We start from the raw sequence: 20,056 nt of genomic DNA on the forward strand, positions 1-20,056 counted from the left end.
GGCAGGCACTGATCTCTGTTGGGGGCCCTCCACTCTACTGAGAGGCAATTAATGAGAACCAAAATTGAGGATGGGCCCAAAAGGTGATGGGGAGGGAATTTCTGGGTCCCTGCCTCCAGCAGAGCAGCACCCAGGTGCAGCAGGTTGGAAAGTTAATGGCTTATTTCATTCTCAGACCCGAATTCTGCCCTGCAACAACAACAACTGGGCAGGTTTTAAATGATCCCTTGTCAGAGATGAGATTTTGAAGTCCATGTGCTTTGAAGTGAGCTACGTGGCTGTCCTGCTGAAAAATTCCCCAGGAAACCTTCAGCCTTGACCTGGTGGTTCAAAGTTACAGAGATTGAGCTGAAACGTGACTTTAGTGTTATCTGGGCTTTTTGTTTCAGTTTTGATCATTAAACTCGGGGTTGCCACATAGTCAGGAGTGAGATTGGGTTTCTGCCAGACCTGCCAGTGGCACGAACACTTGAGCCATTACATACACAGTAACCCAAGAGTGCTGGAAGTGCTCGTGTGCCTGCAGAGCTGCCATGTCCCTAACGTGAAGTGCAAGTGAGAGCTGTCAGCTGCATACTAAAATGTCCCTGTGTGGAACAGCCTGGCTTCACAGTAAACAAGGATTGCACCTTGAGGCCCAGGCTGAGGGTCTGGAGTGGCTGGTGGAAATGTTCTGTCCATACCTGCCCTCTCTGCCTGTAGGATGGTACATTAAGCTCATGAAGCTGATGAATTGGTGGCTGCTGCTTTTATTTTTTTCCCCATGTCATGAGATCAAAGGAAATTTAAAAAAAAATCCAAACCCAAACCAAGACATGGTGTGTGTCTCTCTACCTGGCTTCTGTCATTTTGATACCGTTTTCCTTGGGAAATTTATTGTACCTCAAGCCTTGATTACCAAATCCTAATTTTGCCTAGCATTGTCTGCTTGACCACGAGCACGAGAGGCTAATCCTGGTGTGAAGAAAAAGACATTTCTGAAGATATTGCCATTATTCTGCTGGGTTACTTTTTGAGGAATAACATATCTTATTAAGCTTGCAGTGATGTGGACAGTTCCTTCATCCAGGGCTGCTCACCTTTCAGCAGGACTGTGAATCCCTGGGCTATCACCAGCCACAGAACCAAGCCAAGGCTTTTCAGCCATGCTGAGAAGGGCCAAATCCAAATCTGCCTGACACAGGGACAGGGGAGGAGCCCTTCCTGCATGGCAGCTTTCGTGCTACACCTGCCCTGTGTGCAAAGCCTCTGTCATTGGAGCTCCCAGAATTTTTTTAGTCTCTTTTCCCCTTTCCTTTACTCATTCCCTCCTGTCTGTGTGCCTCTGTTCTTTGTATTCACTTCCCACATTTGTCCTCCAAACCAGGAGGCTCCAAACACAGCAGGCTCCAAACAGGAGCCTTTTTTCTGTGAGCATCAGTAGCATCCCAAATCTGCTCATCCTGGGCAGAAGAACCTTGTCACATCTCTGGCTGCTTACCCCCACAGAACACAACAGCACCCTCAGCCTGGATCTGAGACAGCATTTTGACCTCCAGGAAACTTCTGCTCTTATGTGATACTCAGTGTTCCCCAGATAAATGTCACTAATAATAATGGCAGCCCTTGGAGTGGAAAGTCTTGGGGTTTCCACCATGCAGCGGTCCATTTAAAAATAAAAATGAATCAGAAGCTCACACTTTTCCAAGCCAAGAACATTATGCTGGCACTGGTGCCTCAGAAGGGAATTGGGAAAGTCTCTCCTGGGCTGGAGTGCTTCCTGGCTGATCTGCAGGATTCCTGTGTGCTCTCCACGGGGACCTGCCCCAGACACAGGCAGGGTAATTCAACAGTGGAGGATTGGATCACTCAGTCTGTGCCCTAGGAAAGGAAAGTTTGTGTCCTGACAATGTGTTTGAGCAGCACAGTCTGGGCAATACATCCAGGCCTTAAGCTGTGCAAGAAATGGAATGCCATAATTACTCAGATTTGGGGAAAAAAAAAATAAAATAAAATCAGCTAGGGAAAAGTCACACTCCCCCCCCCCCCCCCCCCCCACCCCCCAATAAAGCATGTCATTTCTTAACTGTGCCTCTGAAGTGTTAGTTTGCTTTTGGCATTTTTCCCCTTTATCTAAACCCCTCAAATAAGCCATAATGACAGCAGGAGTTGCATGTTTCTTCGTGTACTGCCTTGCAAAGCACTGGAATTCCTGAGGTGTCTTAAATTATGGGCTTCTTTAGGACAAATGACTTATATTCTGTCTGATATTTACCAATATGCTGCAAACAGCACAAATATTGGATAGAGTTCATGTCATTATTGCACAGACATTTGTTAGACTATGCACAGTTAAAGCCCCATGTGTTTTATTGAAAATAGATTTAACAGTCCAATGGGCTCTCATATGGGACAAACACAATACAATGAGAGTACTTGTGGATCCGTATGCCACAATCAGAAAATATATCTCCATAAATCTCTACCAAAACTTCACCCCTAATTTAACCTCCTTCATTCACCTGAAATAATTTTTCATAGCAAATTCTAAAAATTTCAATGAATTTTTCTAGTTGGATCCTTTTTCTGAATCTTGTGGACAAGTCTGACAAAACCTTTTTGTCAGCACACTTCCACTCTCTTGTTGACTAAAATTTATGAGAAATAGTACAACAAAACCTAATCTCAGTGATCATTTCTTCCTGGGAAAAAGCAAACGTTCTGAGGAGTTTCAGTTAAACAAGTACTGCAATGGGGCTGATTCTCCCCTCTCCTGTAATAGGTTTTGTCATTTAAACTTTTGGAAACTGGGAAAGCAGGGATATTTCTCTGCTGCAATAGAAATTTATGTCTCCTTTGCACATGTCTAAATGAGCACAGGAGGGACACAGTGGTGGGAATCTGGACTGTGGATCTTGCACAGTCTGGACCACTAAGCTTTTTCACTGATTCCCAGAGTGAGGAATGATTGCTCTGACATTTTTTCCCTCCTTTCAGTACTGAAATTCTTATGAGAAATCCAAAGCTGCTATTTTTGGCAGGCATGAACAGTATGATTTTTGGTACCTAACTTAAAAATGTAATCTATTTTCTTTTAATTGCCACAACAGCTTTATGGTCCTCAGCACTATTAAAGTGTTTCAGGCCTTAAAAAATAAGTCTGTAAAATAATGAAGAGGGCCTTTGATGCAACATCCTGCTCTCCACAAAAGCATAATCACACAGAATCCTAAGAGACCATACACTTATCACTTTCCCTGAAAGGAAGCCAGATTCTACTCTCATATGAAGTACATCAACTTTAGGCCAATAGACATGAAAAATACCCCAAACCTAGGTTTTTATGCAAATGCAAATAAGTCATAGTATGTGAGTGATCTTTGCAATTATGTTTAATACTTCTTGACCTCTTCTTTTTGAGTTTGCTCCTAATTTCAGTAACATTAAGCATGACTTTAACTGTATGAATTTGCCAGATCAAAAAACTTAGGTCATGAAAAGTGCTGTTGCTTTAGTCTGGATCTGTCTTTATTTTAAATAAAATAAACCAATGGGACTTAAGCACATTATTTGAATGGAAGCAATTGCTTATGCACTGTGCTGTGCTGATTTGGGCTAAATGGGAATCTCAGGAAATTGTCATTTGTGGACATTGACATTTCTGAGGTATTTGTAGGTGAACTTTTATTAAAAGCTCTGTCCTTCAATAGAGGTTAATAAATCACTGTTGAATTTGCAGGCACTCTCAGAATAGATAGGAAGCCAATTCCTCTGAAAGATTACTCCTCTATTTGTTTAGCCACTGGCTCTTGGCTTGTAACTGATAGGTTTGAGAGCTGGGAATGCTGCATTTCCCTGTATGCTTTAGCTGGCTTGTTAGAGATGTTTGTGTTTGATAAAGGAGAGGATGATCAGGGGCTGCCTAAATGCAACAGGGGTTTTGTTTTTTTTTTTTTAATCTGTAAAAGTTAGAGATGGGAATTCCTCAAGCAGGCAAAGCCACTGGCTTCTGGCAATGAGTAACTGTTTTGTCTTGGATGCAACCTGAGCTCGTCAGTGCTCTCTCCTCCTTTCACGCATGCACACCCACCCTCTTGGGTCAGCTCCAGCCCCCTGTGATGGCTCAGGAGGAGCCAAACTGCTGCTTCTCTTCACTTGGCTCACAAGTCTCCAAATGTGTAAAATGCACGTGTGTGTCAGTGAGCCCCCAGCTGCTTGAAAGCACACTTGGTTGAACTGGGAAAATTGCAAGGGGAAATGTGCTAAATGTGTGAAAAGTGGAAAACATGGGGGGAGTGGGGGAGCCTGTCTGAGACAGACACTGCAGTTTAAAAAGGGTCAGAATGGAAGTTCAGAGGCCAGATTTGTGTTCATGTTGGGTAAACACATGGGAAATTGCATTGGGTTTGCTGCAGCAGTAAACACAGAATTAGAACAGAGCATAAATATCTGTGTGCACTTGGCTCCTCTGTCCTGGCTGGATGGGTTGGGGCTCATCTGTGGGTGCCCAAATATATTGTATGGACAAATTATTACAAAGAGTACTCTGTTTTTTTCTTTTTTTTTTTTTTTTCTGGGAGTCTGTAGCTAAGTGCACATCACATTTCAGTTTTAAAATCCTGTTGCAATGCTGAGATTCTAGGCAATATCTCTCTGCTCTGTCCTTGCAGATTTATATTTATGGTATCCATTAGCCAAGGTGTCCACAGGCATTCAAACTGGACTGGCTGATACCCAGGGGTGCCATCCAACCTCAGCTATTCTTTGATTCTATGGCCTCTCTCTTGGACATTGCTGTAGTGTGAGATGGTTTGAATTTGCAAGCTGACTTCAGCTTGGCTTTTCTGCCTTGCACAGAGGTTATTTTTCAGAAGTGCTTAATCTAAAAATAATTATTTGAATGTAATGATTAGAAGTGGGTCAAAGAAGCTGGGATGTGAGTTGTACCATGGGAGTGTTTGGAGCTTGCATGTGAGCTGGTAGCTCCCCAAAGGCTCTTTGAATGAACAAGCAAAAAGGTTGATGGTTTGGCAATCAACGTGGCCAGTGATCAAAAGTTTCCCCCTGTCATTATTGGTAGAAAGGAATGGCTTGGGCAATGCTGGGCTGCCTTAATTGTAACCTGTCTTAATGAAGAGTAAATGCTCAGCGTGAAAAAATGAAATAAACCACCTTCTTTTCCCTTAGGCTTATACAACAAAGATTATTTCCCTGTGGAAAGCAGATGTTTAATTGCCCAAGACCAGAAGCAGGATAACACATGGCTGCTGTACCTGCCACAGCTGCGTGTGCTGCGTGCTCAGGCTGCTGTGTCACAGCCACAGCTGCACTCTGGCTCTGTTCACAAGGTAACTGTGAATACAGAGCTGTCATGCTGCCTAAAAACCAGACTCAGCTGGTACAGCAGGGTAACAGGGACAGGAGTGCAGTTCTTGCCATTATTATTAATACCTGCATAGAAGGAGTGGAAGTAAGTCTGGTATGGAGCCAGAGGTTCCGTCTGCACAGTACAATTCAATGACCACAGTGAATGATGCAGAGAAATTGTTTGAAACCTCTCTCCAATCCCACTATTGCCCATGAGTCTTTGGTTGTTCTGCCTGGAGGGCTCTGCACCCAGCCTGGGGTGCATTTCAGCTCTCTGAAACTCCTCCAGCAGCAGGAACTTCCCTGGGGACTGCAGGACCCTGGGGCAGCACTGCTGAACCCATGGGGTGTGATAGAGCAGAGGAAGGAGAGGGCTCTTCTTTGAGATGAGTAACGTGGCCAGGTCTCAGAAAATCCTGCATTGGTTAGAGCTGGTATTAGCAGTTTGTGCTGGGCTTAATCTGGCAGCTGAGCTGCAGCCCCTGCTGTTCCTGTGTGCAATGGGCAATGGCAGAGAGAGCCAGCACTTCCCAAGGCAGGAATTCCATGCCAAATATCCCCCCTTTATTTCTCCTGTGTCTCTCAGGGCAGGGAAGGGAGGAGAAGCCACTCCACTCTCTGTGCAGCTGGCAATGACATTACAAGAGGTTCAGGGACATTTTGGCACCCTGTATGGCTCCTGCAGGGACCAAGCCAGTAAAGATTAACACCTGTTTCCAACAACCACGTTCTTAACTAGCAACTTCCTTCCACAAGACTAACTTTATTCTTTTAGTCTCTCCTTTTGTCTTGTTTCTAGCAACACACGGTTTTGTTGACAGTGAAGTAGGAGTGATGTCCCATGTGCCCTGGTGGGTCTCTCAAATGAGCAAGCAGACAAACTTCCCCTCAGAAACCCCTCCAAGGTGAAACACTCAGGCCACTTGGGATGTCACTGGGACACGAGATTCATGAAATGGGGAATCTGGGCTTCAGATGCAGCATACAAAGAACTTCCCAAACATACAATTTATCAAAAAAAAAAAAAAAATCTGTTTAAATCCATTTGAGAAATAAGCTGTCTATTTTTATTTGAAAATTGTGACCAGCTTGCTTTAGTCTGAACCCCTCAAGAGAAAAGGTGCAGGAACAGGAAAAAAAAAAAACTACCCAAAAACCTCACAAGGTTGAGAGTCACAAATGAGGGAAAATATCTAATATTCACTTGTTTCTGGTTGCAGAGCTTATTTTTATTAATGCACAGTCCCATTAGCTGGTTGCCATGGTACAGGGCAGTTGAGAGGAGGTGCAGAGTAAGGAGGTGAATAGAACTCAGAGCACTCCAGGGAAATGTGAGCTTTTCATGGTTTTTCAACATCTGACCTCCTGAAGTCTCTCTCTTTGTGTTGCCTTTGATGGATGGACATGAAGCTCCCTGCAGAAGTGAGAAGTAATTGGCATTGCTTTGGCTTGAGAACTGCCCTCCCAAGTCCCCTGGGGTTAATAGTGACAATTAATATTGGGATTAATACAAATAGCAGCAAGCCCGAGAGCACAGTGGGTGTTATAAGGAGTGTCTGCTTCTGCAGGAACTTGGGAGGGTGGTGATAGGAAGGAAGTGGTGATGGGAAGGGAGGAATATCTCCAGGAGATAATGGAAGCACTGCCCTGCCATGCTTTAATGACAGGCACAATTTTTCTGAAACAATAGGATGCTTTGGCTGGCATCCCTCTAGACTTACTCCCAGGGTTTTCAATCCTCAGGTGGCATTAATGGCAAGGAAGGCAGCTCCTTCTGGCTTGCCATTAAAGCCTGCTGATTCTCTGTAGGAGAGTATCTGACCGTGCCCTTGGGAAATTCATCAAAGCTACCCTGTACACTGATAGCTGGATCTGGAAATGAAGGAAACAGCAAAGAAGGAAGTTTCAGAAATAATGGAGGTGGACACCTCACTTCCTCAGTGTCTTTCTGCTTCCTCCCAAGGTCACTGCTTGTGCCAGCTCAGCATCTTCACCGTGCCCTTTAAGCTCCTGAGTAAGCTCATCATCTCACAGACCACTCACATCTTTCCCACCCTTCCATGAGGGAATTTTTCTGTGATTCACAGCAATTCACTGGAGCCCTTCTTAGACACAAAGCCCTTGGTGCTTCACGAGCTCCCCAAAAGTGGAATAGAGTCAGTGTGGAAGAAAGCATTGCAGAAGTCCCGTCTCACAACAAAAAGAGATGAGATTACAGAGAAAACAAGAACCTCACAGCAGAGCTGCCCATGTCAGCAAGCCCATGTCTTGCTGTGAGCCAAGCTGAGCGAGGTTAAGAGAGTTTGTGGTCACTTTGGAGGGCCAGGCCATCCATGGCTCTCTTGAATCGTCTTGGTGTCCCCAGTTTTTTTTCCAGGTTGAAAAGCCCAGTTGCACTTGGGCTTTTCTCTCCTCAGATTAAGAAAATGTACTGCTACAGTTCTATTCCATATTTACCTGTCCTCTGTGAGTGTTTGGGAAGAGAATCTTAAAGGCTACTTCTCAGATATATTCTACCACCTGACAGTAATAAATAAAACCACGGATGCACCTTGATGGTAAAGGCCAGGGGATATCCCTTCAGCAAGAAAGGGATTTTCTGTTGCTGTTTTATCCCTGTCCCTCTGCAGCCCTGTCTCCTTCTGCTCCTGCCTCAGCTGGAAGCTTTGCAGGACTTGCCTTTCCCCTACCAGTGCAATCCTGCTCTCCATGAAATCAGGACACAGAAATCCTCCTCTCAACGTGGCCTCTCCTTTCAGCCTCTCCCTGGTGTGCACACTTGCAAATGGCTCAATTTCCTGCTGGCTCAGTGTAAATTTTTCAGCATGGGGATTTCTGTCTGGTGTTGCTTTGCAGCATGAAGCTGACAGGGGTTTATGGCTCAGAAGGGACAGAAACTCTGCCAGGTTAAACTTCAGATGTATGATCCCACCACGTGTCAGTCAAAGTCACTCTGTACACTGATTTATTCTGCATTTTCCCCCCATGATGATAATGGTTGTACCCCATCAAATAAGCACTGAGACACCTCAAATTCTCCAGCCCCCTCTGTACAGAAAGAACAAAAATATCTGTTATCAGTGGAGCAGGGAAAGGGCAGTGCAAGGAAATTCTGCTGACGAATGCAACTCATTGTGCAATTAACTGGCATAGCCTGATACCCTGTATTCATTTGCATATGTTTAAATGAATTAGGCAAGTCCTAATGCTGAAGTTGGCACCCAGACATTTGTGCTTATACAAACACACCCAGCTTTGCTAAAAAGGTCATAACTTTAGGCATAGACTTTTGTCTCTTTCATTTGATTACACCTATCTCTTCTTCTATTGTTTTAAATTATTTACAGAATTTACCTCAATCCTTACGATATTTCCAAACGAATCATAAAATCAAACACTGTATTATTTTAAAATACACAAGTTCCATTACTGTTTTATAATTGCTAATTAACAGATGAATGTTTCATACTCCCACATTTTTTATCCTCCAGATACAGCAAAACAAACAGATTAACAGAGGAAACCTGAGGACTGCAATATCTGTTTTATGATAAGAGCATTTAGTAACTTAATCCCTACTATGCTCAGCTCTCAAAGACAATGTACTGGTGGTTATGTGATACACAATAATGAACCAGTACATTTGTGTTGTTCTCTTGTTAGAGTGGGAGCTGAGATTTAGGCTCTTTGGTTTTGTTTTCCCCCCTGGGGCTTGCTACTAATTTTAATGTCTTGTCTAAGGATGTAGAATGATTTCAACCATTTTATAAGTCTTATGCTGTGAAATGGAGAAAATGCATAAACCCTCTCAGTTGTGCACCCTTGTGTATCATTGTATGGGGACACCATGGTTATTAGACATAGCAACCTAATGCAAATGTCTGGTATAAAAAATAATGAGAATTAGCAGCAGCACAGGATGGCAAATAATCATCTTCAGGTGACAAATGCAGGAAACCTGAGAAGTACCAGAGGGTAGTGGGACTTCTCCAGTTGCTCCTTAGGACTAATTACCTAATAAAACCAGGATGTGATTGTATGATACTGAGTCATGGATTCAATGTGAGACGCTGTGCTATATTGGAAGATGAAGTAAAAAGGTATTTTGAGTCTCTCTCTGGCTGGGAGTAAATGTCTTATCTAAAAAACCACATACATTATGGTTTCGGATATCTGCATTTTTCCAGCCTAATTCTTGATTATTGCAGAGGAGATATTTGTTTAGCATGGGACTCTTCCCAAAGTATCACCATTTAAATTCTCCAGCTTGCAGCAACACACTTTCTATTTTGGCAAGATGAATCTTCTGGTATCTGCATACCTCTCCTGTTCCTTCCTTCCTGTAATTAGGAGTAAATCTGCTCCAGGACCTGTTCTTTTGTAGAAGACACCATTTTTAGAGCAATACATCATTGGCAAGTCATGACACTAACAGATCCTTGGAGAGGGCTGCCTCTCTAAAGAGGTGTAGTATCACCTTGATCCCTGCTAGACACTGCTCAGTAAAGAGCTCCATCAGTTGGTGAAAAAGCAGGAATAAACTCATTTTAGCTATAAGGATACAGGTGAAACCTGCTTTTCAATTAAATAGCCTCAACAAAGTACCTCTTTTTTACCTTGTCCTATTTCCCCTCAACATTCCCATAACCTTATTTTGATTTTAGAGATTCAAGCTGAGCTGGATGGATGAATAATGCTGGGGTGTTTTTTCCCCAGAAATATTTATTTGCATCTGACAGTGAATCACTTCTATTTTTGCACTTCCCTTGCCTCTGCTTTCCATGGACATTGGTCTGATAATTTTGTATTGACAAACACCGAACAGAAACATCAGAAAGAGTTGTGTTTGTACCTCCTCCCATGGGACTGGGGAATTGCTGGTGTTTACATACCCTGGCTCTTTTTCTCAGCCCATAAAGAAGTTTTTGAATTAGTGATTGATGTCAGCCTTGTTAAGCTGTGGATGAGAAGCCAGTGGTGTCAGAACCTGCTGGTCCACAGAACAGTCTGGTCCCCAGAGCTTGTGTTTCTTTAGTCAAGATGAAGATCAGCTGGTTGAGGCGCTGAAAATGAATAAACCAATGACAAAATGGACCCATTCATCAGCACAACAGAGAATATTGCCCAGGAGCCAGAAGGCATTTAAAATATTCAAAATAAGACTGAAGAAGCTAGTATAAATAAATGTGAATGACGAACACAGGTGTGTTCATCAGGTAATAGCATTTTTTGGGGGCAATTCAGAAAACCTAAATGGACATCCTCAGAGAGGGTTGCTTAAGGAGCTCAGCCTGAGAGATAAAATTAGATGTCCAAAGCTAGAGACTGAGAATGCTGCCAACCTGTTGGCAAACTTGGCCTTATCTTTAGTTACCCAGTACCCTCTTGAGGAAGTGGGTGCTGGAAAGTGAAACCTTCTCCCTGTCATGATGATATTTCCCCTTCTTACTGCTACCCGGAAGGAAACTTGGTGGATTTACACTTTGGTTGTAGTATCAGATGATTCACAGGGTGATTCCCCTTCTGGTCCTGCCATGTGCCTTGCTGCTCCATCAGGTGCACATGGACACTGTCCGTCCATCCATCCATCCATCCATCCATCCATCCATCCATCATCCATCATCCATCCATCCATCATCCATCATCCATCCATCCATCATCCATCCATCTCTGTCCATCCATCCATCATCCATCCATCCATCCATCCATCCATCCATCCATCCATCCATCCATCCATCCATCCATCATCCGTCCATCCATCTCCGTCCATCCATCCATCCATCCATCCATCCATCCATCCATCCATCATCCATCCATCCATCCATCCATCCATCCATCCATCCATCCATCCATCCATCCATCTCTGTCCATCCATCCATCCATCCATCCATCCATCCATCCATCCATCCATCCATCTCTGTCCATCCATCCATCCATCTCTGTCCATCCATCCATCATCCATCCATCCATCCATCCATCCATCCATCCATCCATCCATCCATCCCTCCATCCATCCACCCACCCCAGCCCTGGTTTGCTGCATTGTTCTCAGAGCTGGAGCAGCTCGGAAGCAGCACTCAGAGCAGGGATTTCCTCCGTGTCAGTTCACAGAGGGGCTCTCCTCTGACTCACTGGACTGCTCCCAAAAATAGCAGCTTCAGAATAGAAACCTCCATGCCCTTTCTGTCCCAGAGAACAATGTCTTGAACAATTTTTTCCTCCCTGAGTATGAAATAAATCCCCTTTGTGCTTCCAGCTTGGCAGGGATAAGATGGAAGGGCTTGGTTCAGTGCTCAGAGCACCTGACTGTGCTTTCAAGGAGAGGAGTTAATCACTGGGACTGTTATTTACTTAATTCTCAGCAGGGACATTATTTATTTCATTTTCATCAGGGCTTTCTGGTTTTTGTCTTGGGAGATGGAGACTTAAAATGGAGAGAGAGTCAAGCAAACACCCCTCTTCACAGCCTGGGTTTTTTTATCTTTCTGCAGGGCAGAAACCAGACAGAACAATCAATGAATCCAACAGGAAGGGCAAGGAATGTTAATGAAGTGCAAAATCCTCCAAACAACTGAAGTGCCCAAGGATTTTTGGAGTGTTTTCTTATTTTCTGTTATTATTTAAAAAAAATACCTAAACATCTGCCAAGCCCATCTGAGAAAGAGCAAGACCTTTCCATGTATAACTGTGTGTCAGCTGCTGGTGGTCCCTGTAGAGCTCAGTTCCTGCTGGGCTGTGAGGGAATCCTCAGGGAACAGCACTGGCAGTGGGACCCCAACCTGTCAGCCTTCTGCTCCTGGCACCCAGCACTCATGCAGCCTGGCTCCTCTGCAAGCTGGCAGCATCCTGATTTTGGGAACTGATCTGCTGGAATTTAGTCACTCACTGTCAGCAAGGCCCTTATCCAAACTGCATCTCTGCAGCTGAAGACAGACTGGGTTGCTGGGCTAAGCTAGGCTCTCTCCAAGTGCTGGGTAGGCAGCCTGATAATTTCAGAGATAATTTTCACAGCTTCAGATAATTTTCAGAGCTTCATATTTTCAGTTATTCTGACAATCCAGATCTAGCAATCCCATGTGGGAACACTTTCAGGGAGCCAGGCTGTTTCCTCAGCAGAGATTGTGACTACTGAGAAATATTAGAAATCTTGCTCCAACAAGAAGTAATCACAAACACTGGAAAAAGGCATTTAAATATACAACTTCCTGAAAAGTAGGAGAGGGGCGATTCAACAGGTTTTCTTTTTAGAGAGAAAACCCCAAATCATCTTCTCTAAAGTATGTGTTGAGCTTTTGAAAATCTTCTTCCCCCTCCTCCCTGCCCGTCTCTACAATAAGTACAATTGTTAGACAAGGCAGGTCTTTGTGCTCCAAATTTAATACATAGTTTTTGACCCATGGAGTGATAAGCTGGAAAATAAATGGCTGGATTTTCCCCAGTGCTGAAGAGCTCCTTTCAGATTGACTTGGGAACTTGCCTATTCTCGTCTGCCCACCTGGCTTTCACTTTGATATCCCTAACATTATCATAACTTTTATTATGTTTTCATGTCAGTCAAGCCTTCTTCACTAAATTACTTTCATTTATACATCCTCTCCTGCTATTTGGTCTCATCATCATCTAAGATTTAAGGTGAAAAAGTTTCTTCCATTTGACAGGGTGGGAGGTGGAAATTACTATGTGAACAGTAAACTACAGGTTACATAAATAATGTGTCATTGTATATCACCCAGTGGAGCCTTAAATCAATTCATTAGTTTGGATAAAGCCTTTGTCTGCTTTTTAACTGCATCATATCCAAGCTGATTGCACATTTGCTCTGAGTTTGGCTTTTTTCCTTGCTTTATGTCGTCAGCTTTCAGGATTCTTATATAGTTACGCTGAATGTGTTTCTAAAGATTGTTTTTCTTTCTTGAGAGGCTTGGTTTATGTTTTTTCCTCTGCTTCTCGACACATCCCTAGCCTGAGGCAAAAGTGTGCATTTTGTTCATGAAAGGTAGACACAGGGAAATTCTTCCCTGTGCATGGAGGGAAAGGCAAGCTGAGATATGCTGGATTACTGAGAAGCAGATGGTTGATCCAGAGTGAGCTTTTATGCTGCTTTATAGCAAAAAAAAAAATGTAAAAGTAATCTATAGTCTGGACTGTACTATACAATAATTTATAATAACATCAGGAGTCTCCTGGTGTTATTATAAATTATTTCATAGGTTAATTTTTCTCTACAGGCATGCCAGAAAAGATTGCTTTTTGGTTGAAGTTGAGATTATGGTAACCCAGAAGAATCTTGTTTTGGAAGAGGACAGAGTTGAATAATATTTTTTTACAGTCTTTACTGAAAATCTTAAGAAGATACTAGTTTGGGGAAACAAAAAAGAGAGAAGCAACATTTTATTACATTGTCAGTAACTGCCCATGCTGAAAACTGGTCTAGCCTGACTGCAAAGCAAAAACAGACATTGCTTTGATACAATGATCGATTTTATTATTCCAGCTGAGATTTTTCTCTTTCATTTTTCTGCAGATCCCCTCTGGTCAGTAAATAAGGAACTGTACAAAAGTCCTTTACAATGCAGACTTGATGTACAACAATATTAAGCAAGAAAATATTCCAACAGTCATGAAACAGCCATCAAAAGTACTGCTCCTTTTTTCAATCCCTGCAAGAAATCAAAACCTTTCAAGCAGAGCCAGATTTTAACGAAGGGTGGCTGTTTAAAGCAGAGTTGCCAAAAGCCTTGGCTGTGCCTGGACTTTTATTTTAAGTATTTGTACTATTAAATATTAATATAGGTCAAATAGCTGATCCCCCTGAGCAGATGAAATCTGCACAATGAAAACAAACACACTGTAAAACATGAGCCAACCTTACCCTTAATGTTACTGCATAAATATGCAAATACAGACCCCGATTTTCCTGAACAAGTTTTCTTATTGATGTTCTGGGAGAAAGAGAAGGAAAATATAAAAATTAAGTAATAGTCACAGCCTTGAAACTTTTAAGAGCTGATCCAAGGCTCATTGGCTCAAGGGAGCTTTGCCTCTATTACCTTAAAGAGCTGCAGTGCTGCAGAACCTGAAGCACACACAGGGAAATCACAATGTGGTGCCACACAGAAAAGGCAATGTCACATTTGACAGCAGAGATGTCCTTAAGGACATATTGCTGTAGGAATGAAAAAGAAAAATTTGGAGCAGTTCTGCTATTTTATTTTATTTTTTTTTTACTGGCATTGTCCTGCATAGTTTTACTCCAGGCTCCCAATTTCTGCAGCAATCCCGGCTGCAGCTCAGCCCAGCCAGGAAGGCTCTGGAGCCAGGAATTGGGATTTGCACCTTGGACAAGTGGTGGTGATGAGAAATATGGGGGATCCTACAAGAATGTGGGAGATATCCTTATTCTGGGACCTTGGTGAGGTCCAGGCATGATGAACTCTTTGTCCAGCTCATGGTCAGCTTTTTGAGGAATATTGATAAGGTGCGTGAAATAAAATTGAAAAGGAGGAGAAGGATGGAAACTGAGAGTTCCCTGAACTGATCAGTTTGTGTAGGACCTCAAACATTACTCTGGAGAGGCAGCCATGGGAAGCCTCTGCTCTTGATCCTTTTTCTCCTTTGTCCCAGTCCTCCCAGCTGGCAAAGCTGAAGCTGGGTTGGTGCATTCAGGGCCAGCCTGTGTGCTGGAGGCCTGGCTGCTCTGGGATGTGCACTTGGAAGTGCTTTGAGTTTGAATTGGGTACAGGAAAAACTTAAAGAAGCTGTGAAAAATACCACAGATCCTGGTTATTCCTCAGGAACAACTCTATTCAAATGATGGCACTGGCAGGGAAAAGTTGTAGCTTAAAAATGATGGGTGAAGGTACAAGGGCACTTAAATAATAGTTTAATGATGCTTAATTCTATGATTTAAGAAGTGTGAATCCTATCTGGTTCCATGCTTCCAGCAGCTGAAGAGTTAAGAATAATCCTGATGCTGTGAAGCTTGGAAAATTTCACACAGGAAAATATGGATTCCTATAGCCAGAATTCTCTGGTAAGACACACAACAGTGAATGCAAAAGTCCAATTTCAAATCTTAAAAGTGAACAGTCCCATGGCCTAAGCTGCATTTCACCATTTTTTTTGGCTGCCATCATGTTAGGGAGCAAATAATACAGAATGACATATATATACTCCAAAGGGGTAGAGTCTAGATTTTCGGCAGTTGTGAAATGCTCCCACTCTGTAAATAAAATCAAACCCATAGAAATATTTCCTTCAGAAAGAAAAGTTCAGGTTTCTCAAAATATCAAGAGAAATATTCCAATTATTAAGTAAAGACATTTACATAAAAATATTGGATCAGAAAGTAAGCTCTGAAAAAATCTAAATATTCATGAAAATCTCATCTGATAGAAATTTTCCATGTAATTTGTTTTTTTTGGATGCGATCTTTTCACCTTGTTGAAATCTGTATTTAAGGAAACGCTTCTCATTTCTTGTACTTTGATTAAAATTTTTAATCATGCCTTTCTACTGATGTGCACCATTCTGGAGGCTGCTTCTCAAAATCTAGCCCAAAATGCTCACATTAGAGTGCTGATGTGAAGGAGACAAAGCAAGCCTGGCTCCAGCCCAAGTGCTGAGCCCTTCCAAAGAGCACTGATTGGAGTCATAACCATCCGGCTAAATGGAAGCTGGTAATTAAAAATATGCAAAAGGGTTTGGAAATAATGTGAATCTCTCTGAATGTGGATTTTGAATATGGGTGTCTCTCACATGGGTAAAGTGGATAATTGCCTGCCTATCCTGCCTCTATTCATTTCGAATAATTGAGTTGTTGTCAAACACTTCCAACACTGCCTATCACAATAAATATGAGAAGACAGAGGGGCTCTTTGAATAATCTCATTTTTTGTGGCTGAGGAAGCTGTTCCTTTTGTACTTGCCTGGGGAATGGCATAGCAACAGGAAATGAGAACGACAGAAAGAATGGAGAGAGCACTGCAGACTTTGCTTTATTTTTTTATTTCGTATCTCGACATTGCATCTAAGACTCCAGCCCCACACCTCTGTCTCTCCAGGGACTTCCTTGGTTCAAAACTCCATGGCTTGCTCTCCACAGGAGCAGTGGGGTGAGTTGGGTGGCTGGGGACAGTGGGCTGGGGCCCAGGCATGTCAGAAACCCAGGGCAGCTCAGAGCAGGTCCCCAGCTAAGGCAGCTGTGGGTGCTTGCCAGAGGAGTGGGACACGTTTGGGTGAGGACTGAAGGGACACCTGCACAGCTCCCTCAGGCTGCACCATGTCACCAGTGTCCCCAAAGCCCTTTGGAGCACACAGGGAGCTTGCCTGTACGTGGGAAATCAGCCTGACTGATGGAGGGGGTGTCACCACCTCCAGGCAAGCTCGGGTGCTGCTCTGGGCGTTGCTCTGGTCCTTGGGGCCTGCAGAAGGGCTCAGGTGACACTTTTCATTGCTGTGGCTCCAGCCTTGACCCTTGTCTCACAGCCCCCCAGCTCTGCTCCTCAGCAGCCTGTCCCAAAGCACCTCCTGTCCCTGCACACCCTGCCACCCCCCTGCTGCTCCAGCAGCCTTTCCTAGGCCCCATTTCCCACACTGTCACAGCTCTCCATGTGCCACTGCAGCTCCTTTTCCCCATATTTTCATCCTTCCCATCCTACAGCAGACATTCCCTGCTGGTTTCCCCTTGCAGTTTCCCCTGTGCTGCTGCTTTGGGGGTTATTGTGTTTTGTACCTTTCCGCACAGAGACGTGCACAGGGTGTGAGCTGGGTGGCTGGAGCACTGAAAAGGTGAGAGTGGTGCTCCAAGAGATTTGAGAGATGGATTTTTTTGCCTCCATTTGAGACTCACTGGCACACAGGGTGGGAGAGACAAGTCCTTGTCTCCAAGCAGCTGCAGCAGGTGGTGCCTGCTCCTTTCTGCCTGCTCCTCAAAGGAACACTGACCTGCATCCCCCCTTTTCTTACCTCACCTCTGAATTTCAGTTTTGCTCGGGGTGTGTGCTCTCCAGTCTCTTTCAGACAGTTTCTGAAATGATAATGCAGGCTGAGCTGGAGGATCAGCCCCAGGAAGAATCTGCCTCACATCTCCATCCTCAGATTTTCCTGAGGATCAGGATCCTGCCTGGAGTATTTCTGGATATATGGTGATGAGTTTATCAAAAATTCCCTTTCACCATTAGGGCCTTGACATTTCTGCTGCCACCTTTAATGTAAGGCACAGGTTAACTCAGGGGTGCTGCAGCACAAAGCTTTGCAGCAACCAGAGCAAACCTTTGATATCTGAGGGCTGATCCAGCTGCTGCCTTCTAAGGGCTCCTGCCATCACACAAGCTTTTGCCACAGTAATAATGCAGCAGCCTGAGAGCCCAGAGATGGTTTTGCCTGTGCAGCATTGCTCTTGTAGTGAATAAGAGGCACTTGGGACCTATTACAGTCCCTGGCAATTAGACAGAGTGCAGCATCTCCAAAATGCCATTGTCCAGGCAAATTAATTAATGCTGTGCCCCTGGGACAAGGATTGTTCCTGACCTAGCTGAGTGTGCTGGCAGTTCTGGGCTGCTGGGGAGAGGAGAGGGGGCTGAGGCCACTTTTCACCTGGGCAAATCCATTCTGGAAGCCAAATGACTTCTAGAGGCCACATGTCAAATGTGTGGCACTGTCATCTCCTGAGCTCAACCAAAGCAGGCCACAACATCTCCTTCCATTCTGTAATTGTTGGTGTGTTTGAATAAATTCCTGCAGGGACACGTGCCACATAAAATGTGTGAGTCAAACAAACCAGAAAGCAGATCAGCTTTGCACTGTCATTTATACTGGAAGAACAGGCATGTTAAATCCCTTTTACCACAAATCCCCTTGCAGTAAATCAGTTTTGGAGCAGTGCAGCTGGGTGTCAGGTGCTGTGCTGGTGCTGTGCTCTCAATGACTCTCTGTGCTAAGGGATGTTCTTGAAATCTATGCTTTAATAGACCAGGCAGGTTTGGAAAAGAGAGGTGTGTGTCCAAACAGCTGAAGTGAATGAGTTCATTCTATGTACCAGGGAAATGCACAGTGGGCAGAGAGTGGCCAAAGTTATAGGCCAGGTACTTTCAGAATGTTCTTGGCTGCCTTCACAAGCAGGTGTAAATCTGCTGGATGCATTAAAAGCCAGTGCAATTCAGATGCAAAGTGGGAGCCTTTGAGGAGTCCTGGAGGAGACAGCCTGGGCTGGAGGAGAGCCTGACTCCTGCTCATTAAAATAGCTGTGCCTGGGAGCTTGCTGGCTCTGGAGGGGAACTGGCAGTGCTTCCTGCAGGGAAAGGTGGGCACCACCTCTGAAAGCAGGTGTAAAGCTCAGAGCACACCCCAAACATGCACAAGGCATCCTGGGCCCTGGCAGTGATCAGCATCATGGAGCAAAAGGACCCTGAGGAAAGCATGAAACGGAGGTGATGAGAAACTTGGGCAGCTCACTGTTGTCAAAATGTCTTTCACTGGCTCTGTTCTAAGGAAAAACCCAGTGAGGCTGCTGAGCTGGAAGGCCCCAGCCCTTTCCACAGCCCTCACTCCAGTTTCTCAGGACTTCTCACCTGGGAAAGCAGAGTCCCAGGATTTTATCCTGGCCACAAATGATGTGGCAACATTATCAGTCCCTGTTAATACTCTTCAGGGTAAAATACCTCGGTTTTCAATTTACTTCTGCTGCCCTGCAGCTTGGCTTGGACACGTTCAAGCAAGGGGAAGTAGGAGCCAAAGCACCCCGTCCAAATCTTGTGGATTTTGGTAAAATTTAGTTTTCTTTACTCATTTTTTGAACCGTAAAGATTTACATTGCATTCAGTCGTGTAACTACTCAAATTAAAAACTCAGCTTGGCAGAAATCACCCCAGAGTCCTCTGTTGGCATCTTTCCTGGAATGCCAGCTGTTCCAGAGAAGCAGAGAGGCCAGGTTTCTGCTGATTTCCCTAGCCTTGCAGATACCTGCTCCAGATTTGTTTTTTGAAGAAATAATTTAACATACAGGTGGTTTTTGGGTTGAAAGTCACTGTTTTATTTTTCAGATTGCCAAGGCTGATGCGACATCAGGTCGAGCATGAGGGAACTGAACTCCCCTTTCAGCAAAAAGGTGTGAAGTTCATCTCTGAATTCAGGCACAGGTATTTTGGGACAGGAATCAAACCAAGGGCTCTTTTCCTCTGAACTGCAGCTCAAATGAAGAAAGTTCTGTATTGGGAACAGTGATTAGCAGAACTGATTTTATTATGGCAAAAATCCCCCAAACATGGCAATGTGAAGTGCCAGCATCAAAGCCTGTGAACATTTTCTACTTTTGCATGTTGGAAGTTATATATATTTTTAAATGTTAGACATTTAAAGGGTTTGTATATTCTTGATATAGAGCAGAACACAGAGAATTTCTTTGGATTCCTGGGACCACACTCCCCCATAATGCCACTAAAAATTAATTGGCTGCATAACCAATACCTCTGCCTGAAGGTTGTATTTTTGCTTCCCTGAAATGCACTTAGAATTACTGAGGCATATTGAGTGACTCCCTTTACTGAAATCTTCTATCATTTAACATATATGCAAGAAAGTCAGCCCTAAGTGAGAGAGAGGTTAGTGGGGGAGCATGAGAGATAACAGTGATAAATTGAAGGAGGGAAGGTTCCAACTAACAAAGGAATTACAAAATAAAAAAGATAATGATTCACCATAAGGCCTGTCC

General features: G+C 43.9%; 1 protein-coding gene across 1 annotated transcript in view; it reads left to right on the forward strand.

Annotated features, from left to right (window-relative positions):
- PDGFA (platelet derived growth factor subunit A) overlaps positions 1 to 19,405 on the forward strand; it is a 94,102-nt gene extending 74,697 nt beyond the window's left edge. The window contains exon 6 of the transcript XR_013184466.1: positions 19,389 to 19,405. The gene's annotated coding sequence lies outside the window, so the exon portion shown is untranslated. The remainder of the gene's footprint in view (positions 1 to 19,388) is intronic.
- Positions 19,406 to 20,056: the final 651 nt, after the last annotated feature.

This window comes from Agelaius phoeniceus, chromosome 16 (genome assembly GCF_051311805.1).
Source record: "Agelaius phoeniceus isolate bAgePho1 chromosome 16, bAgePho1.hap1, whole genome shotgun sequence".
Classification (NCBI taxonomy): domain Eukaryota; kingdom Metazoa; phylum Chordata; class Aves; order Passeriformes; family Icteridae; genus Agelaius; species Agelaius phoeniceus.